This window comes from Cupressus sempervirens, chromosome 7 (genome assembly GCF_028749045.1).
Source record: "Cupressus sempervirens isolate cs-2001-9-10 chromosome 7, ASM2874904v1, whole genome shotgun sequence".
Taxonomy (NCBI): domain Eukaryota; kingdom Viridiplantae; phylum Streptophyta; class Pinopsida; order Cupressales; family Cupressaceae; genus Cupressus; species Cupressus sempervirens.
In genome coordinates this window covers 51,424,590-51,430,968 of record NC_143124.1, presented here as the reverse complement: position 1 = coordinate 51,430,968, position 6,379 = coordinate 51,424,590, and the positions used below count along the sequence as shown (strand labels likewise).

Sequence of the window (6,379 nt, the reverse complement as noted above, 5' to 3'; positions counted from 1 at the left end):
ATCTTATTTTTTCCAAATTGCAAAAATTTCTTGCTAAAGGAACTTCAAATTTTCAAATCCAATCATAATCTTGTAAGAAAATAAACCTAAATATCTTTTACTATTGAAAATATATTTCAACTACAATACAATTCACTCCTTCCTTCAAAAAATTGTATGATTCCATTCAAAAAGTTAATGAACTTTGTTTTTTAAATATTTTTTACCAATCCTATAAAATAAAAATAAATTCAAAATCTTATAAAATGATCTACATTTCACATAATTCCTAAATAAATAAAGTCTACAAAATAATATAAGAAACAATTATAGGCTTTCTACAGTTCATATGTCTTCAAGCCTGCTCAAATCCCTTTCACTATCTCATGCCTACTCAAAACATCTAAATTTGATTGATAGGAAAATATAGATGCTTATAATTTATGTGTATACATTAATTAACAATTTATAAAATTAAAATATATTTATATATTGAAATTTTGAAAAAAACATTCTGAACAGAAATAATCAAATATTGAATCCCTAAAGAAAAATCAATTCATACATGATATAATCGATCAACAATGGTAAAAAGCACTTGCATACTTTTTCCCATTTGATCTTTCTTCAACCCTGCCCAAATCCCCTTCTTTAGAATCCCGTGCCGCCTCAAAATATCTAAAACTCGATCTATCGTATAGAGCTTCCAACAAAACCATCCCGCTAGTGTAACTACCCATTCTCCTTCACGCACCTTAAGCTTATCCCAACCGCAAATACTGCTAATGGTGTCAAGTGATCCATTTATATCCCGTGCCGAAGAACAACTATCAACAGCAACCACAAAGCAGACATAAACTGCCCTAAATTTTGACAACATGGGATAAATGTTGTGGGGACCAATGTCACCGACTACGTCGACATCAACATTAGCATCGTGGAACAGATTTGCATTTAGACTTGACTCCGCACCATCCACTGCTCTTCCAATCATAAGCATTTCGCCTGGCAGACTCTGACATAAAAGAAAAGATCGCAGAAAAGTTCATCCACGATAAATCCTTTTTATTTAAAGATCGCTAAAACTATGACTTGAAAAACATAAATATAGACTACCTTGTAAGTGAAAATTACAAAACAAAGCTGAAGGTCGATAATGAATCGAATCGAAGTTGCACTACTAACAAAATTTAAGATTGTCCGTTGAAAGTGAGTATTGAAATCATTACCTTGAGCTTGTGAACGGAATTCTGTATCAGTGCATTGGTGCAGTAAACAAGTTCCATATATAGTACCTGTTGCAACTCTTCCATACCTTCTATATTCTGCAGCTTCTCACAAGAATCCGTCACAATTAACCACAACTCTGTAACACCAGTTACTGCTACTGTTCGCAATTCTCTGCAGCTTTTTAGACACAGACTGGTGAGTGTTGTTGGCAGCCTGATGCTCTGTATCTTCTCACACTGAGAAATATCAAGTTCTTCCAAGGAGCTCATTCTGGAAAGATCTGGCAACTCCTCAAGGTCAGGACAACTAGTAATATACAACGTTCTAATAGAGTTAGAAAACACACTTTTCAAATTTCGACAATCTTCTATGCGCATATTTACTAAACTCCCACATCCATCAATTACAATCTTCTTGAGACAATTCAGCCCTTTAAAAGCTGGCAACTCCTTAAGTTCCGGACAGCCCCGAAAGCTTAATTCTACAAGCTCTTCAAAAGTACCTAACTGTAATGTTTTCAAATTTTGACAATCATCCAACTCAAAATATTTCACCATCAAATTTCTATCAAATGTTATGCTCTCTATGCACTTCATACCTCTGACGCACAAATACTTCAAACGACTACAGTTTCTAATAGTGATCTTTTCCACGCAGCTCAGATGCCCAAGCCTTAGATCTTCAAGCTCATGGCATTCACTAATACTCAATTGTGCCAGCGTCCTTAGACCAGAGTCGCCAGAGGCAGATACACTATTAAAAAGATCAAAAGCTACCAAATCTGTACAATTATTTACTTCTGATACTTCAAGATTCCCGAGATCTGGAATTCCCGACTCACTTGTCGAATGTCCACAATCGACAATTGCGGTTCCCTCCAGACTTAGCTCTTTAAGCTGTGGACACTGACAAATGCTCACCACCACAAGATTTGGAAGATCACATACTCCTGTTAATCTTTTGAGTTTTGGACAATTTCTAATCTCAAGACAATTTAATGGCTTTACCCTTGTTATATCCACTTCCACAAGATTTTCCATGTGATGGAGTTTGATACACTCAAGGCGTGGATAATGAATCCCACTAAGTAAGATTTTGGATACAAATTCCTCACCGTGAATCTCTAGCTTTTCAAGGCTTCTCACCGGGACCTTTCCACTCCCCAAATATAATACCCCATCAAATTTGAAATTAACGATAACCAAAGTTCCACGCAGAGTCCTGTCTCCTCTTTTAGTAGAAGCCTGCTCTCCTTTTAGTGTGGAAAAGCTCAGGCATAAACTAGAAAGATTCATGCTGAGAGATTCTAGTAAAGGCAAACCTTGGATTGGCGATTCTCTGGCATCTAACAACACGTTCTCTAAATTATCTGATATTCCTAGAAAATCTGGAAACTCCTTTGAAGATGTGTGAGAAATTTGCAGGTCTTTCAACTCGGACGTTGCCTGAAATTTAAGATAAATTTGTGTAAAGTTCTCAATGATGAAGGAAAAACAAATACTCAGAAGACAACTATAACATAATGCATAGCCTTAACGGAGATTTAAATTTCGAGAGGGAGGATCAAACTACCTGCATTCTATTGTTCCACGATGTTTTAAGTTGTCCCAAGTGGATTTCCAAATAATGCAAATTTCGCAGGGGAATCCTGGAAGGAACGCTTCGCTGTTGTTTGGAGTTCCTCTCAAGCGGGAGCCATATTAGGGATTCTGACGCCTCAAGACAACTATCTGAATGGTCTAGAAAGAATGTAACTCGAAACCCCATGGACTCCTCGAAAAAGGAGTGGAAACACCTGAGATTGGTTTTGGTGAGAATACTTTTGAAACCCCCTAATTCCTGCAGGCACAGTAAGAAATTAATTTTCTATCTATTTAATGAAAATTTATGGTTTGTAGTATTACAATACCAAGAAATTTGGAGGGGAAAAAATCATACCACAGATTTCAGATCTTGAGGACGCCACAGGCGATGAGGAGGGCTCAGCGCAGCTGCCATTTCTCTTCCCAAGTCTTTCAGGTGGTCATGCATTCTCAAAACATTTCCTCCTCCTATGCTCAAAGTTAGATTCAGATTCAGATTTTCAGTTACTTCTACAAGACACTTATCTTTGAGCGTTTGCAGTGCATGTTGTGCATTCCATCCCGATCGCTCCCATACTCTTTCAGCTATACTTCTTGGTTTACCCACGAAAAAGCAAGCAGTATCCATGAATACCTGCTTTTCTTCATCATCCAATGCCTCAAAACTTATCAGCAGTTTTTCTTTTACATCCCGAGGCAATGTCTTACTGACTTTAATCAGTTCTGAACTCCAATAAGTGTGAGGTCTACCGTAAACATGTCTGCCAAGGACCAGAAGAGAGAGAGGTAATCCTCCACACACATCTACGAAGGAGTCAACCAGACCTTCGTACCCTGCGGAAGGATGGACTTGGCGAAATGCATGCCAACAGAAAAGCTCTCTCGCATAAGTTCTATCCATTCCTTTCAGATTATAACCAACAGTAATTCCTGCGGTTATAAGCACACCAACGTCACGGGTTGTCACAATGATCAGACTATTGGCAGAATTTTTAAGAATATCCATGACTGCTAGAGCATTTAACTGCTCCACATGGTCGACGTCATCTACAACAATTAAGGTGCTTAAAGGTGGGCTCCTTCTCAGACGATCCTTGAGATCGGCTGTTCCTTCCTCTGTACTTGTAAAACTGGTCTCTTTGCCAAACAGATCTTTGATAAGCTTACCTTGCAAGGAAGGTAACTGACTTGTAAAAGACTACTCTCGCACATCAAACAAAAAACATTTTCTTGTATAATTCCAACCCTTCCGGTTAAACAACTCTTTGGCAAGAGTTGTTTTCCCAACTCCCCCCATGCCGAAAATGCCCGCTATCTGAGCCTTATGCTTCCCTTCTTCCTGCCTGCAGTGACTTTCAAAATCTTCTACAAGGTCATCCACACACCGTTTTTCAAAATCTTCCACGAGAATGTTAAGTCCCACGGGATATTCCGCAACATGTAAACATGTTTTCCTTTGTACTTCTTTTTGCACAGCTGCTACTATTTTTTGGCAATTCCAACCACTGAGACTGTAAATGATGGGAGGATTTCATGAGAAAAGGGATAAACCAGATTTGAAGGACTAACGTAGCGTACAAATACCAAAACCACAGAAATATTACCTGTTAAATTCTTCCCCGGCTGTAAATGAAAGAGATCGAAGCGCTTCCTTCCACTCATCAAGCTTCTCCAGGCACCTGCCCTTCTTTTCATACTGAAAAAATGCTTCAGCGTATCTTCCCTTTTCTATGTAGCGGAGCTCCCATGGATTCACCTCATAAAACACGGGGATAATTTTCGCCCTACTTTCTGACATGAGAAGTAGCTCATTCAAACACCAAGCTGATTCAGCATATCTTGGGGAAAAGATGGCAATGTGTACCTTAGCGGAGCGGATGGCTGTCTCAATAATTGAAGGAAATGAGTTTCCGAGCTTCTTTTCTTCAGAATCAAGAAACGCCTCTATTCCCAGTTGCTGAAGGGATTTGTAAAGCTGCGTAGCCAAAGTTGCTTTGACATCAGGGCCTCTGTGGTTGATGAAAACATCATAGACTGTAGAAGATTCAGAAACCCTCCTCCTTTTGCTGACAGGTTCTATTTCAGAAAACGCATCGAATCTCTGATTTTGTTGGTGAGATGAAGAAGAAGATGCCATTGATTCAAGCTCAACTGCTATCAACCAGTTCAACAATAGATAGAAAGAGCAAAACAAATAGGATTTAATTGCAGTGTAGTGAATGTCAGGGTTAGCGTGAATTAAATAGATCATAGGACAGGTAAGTTTGGTACTTTCCTCGTTTCACCGGGGGAAAAATGACTATAGAAGACGCTTGGAAATACAGAAAGTACCACCGACCAGTTAAAAGCGACGTAAGATGCTCAGAAATTAGACCGTCCCCAACCTGGAAAGAGGGAAAAGTGGGTTTGAACCTTCGCTGAATGTAGACAAAAAGCAAATTTTATTCGATTTGGTTTGCAGAATGATTCTGACGGCCATTGCTGCAGATAAGGGAAGAAAACGGTAGGAAATTACATTAGGCCCTGACCTGAAGAGAAAACGATAGATTTTCAATCATTTCTCGACGCATTCAAGGCCAAAAGAAAAGGGTAGGAAAGTGGTTAGAGATTACAGTCCTACAGAGTAAAAGTAGGTTTGTAATTAGAATATATATATATATATATATATATATATATATATATATATATATATATATATAGTATGCTGTATAATTATATCGAAAATATCTAGCACGAGAATATGTCAAAAAAGATTCTCTTCAATAAAAAAGAATTGGGAGTGGTTACAAACTTTCAAATTAAATATTAAAAAACAATTCTCGAAATAATAGGAAGCCAAATGGAGGCTGAAATAATAGGGCTCAAAAAAGTAGGACTCGAAAAAATAGGGACCAAAAAATAAGGCTCGAAAAAATAAGGCCGAAATAATTTCAATATGAATTTTTTTTTTTTAAATATAATTTTGCATGCACATTCATGCTTTTTTTTGTGGGGAGTGGGGGAATTTGAAACAAATTCGTAGAATGTGAAGAGATGTCTGTTGTGGGATATGAAGAGTCTCTCAGAAGTTATAAAACCAAGGCTTCTCATTTCATTTTCATTTTATGTTTTTGCAGGAAGGCAGAGGTGGAGGTTATTGGAGGATTAGATTGAAGTTTTGGAGTAACATTTTTGCAGTGAGATTTCTATTTTTTATTTACATTTTCATTTTATTTTTTAGGTTATTGGAGGATTAGATTGAAGTTTTTGAATAGGAGTAGATTGAAGTTTTGGAGTAACATTTTTGCACTGAGATTTCTATTTTTTATTTACATTTTTATTTTTATTTTATTTTATTTTTTTTTAAATGCGCCTGGTAAACTTTTTAACGTGACTGGTAGCGCTGGCGCAACACGCCCACCGGTACCACCAACGCTTTGACCTGGAGCTATGAACCAGTGAGGCCACAAACGGGGGACCTCATCCCCATGAGATTTGAACCTGGATGGCAAGGATAACAATGCAACAACTTAACCATCACAACATGCCACTATTGGCTACATTTTCATTTTTTATTTACATTTATATTTTTCATTTTATTTACATTT

General features: G+C 37.6%; 1 pseudogene across 1 annotated transcript; it reads right to left on the bottom strand.

The window, feature by feature from the left end:
* Positions 1 to 514: 514 nt before the first annotated feature.
* LOC149545433 (disease resistance protein Roq1-like) lies at positions 515 to 5,217 on the bottom strand (annotated as a pseudogene). The gene is made up of 5 exons (XR_016353587.1): positions 4,397 to 5,217; positions 3,148 to 4,303; positions 2,782 to 3,048; positions 1,209 to 2,654; positions 515 to 994 (listed from the first exon to the last, which is right to left on the bottom strand). The product of XR_016353587.1 is annotated as a disease resistance protein Roq1-like (transcript).
* Positions 5,218 to 6,379: the final 1,162 nt, after the last annotated feature.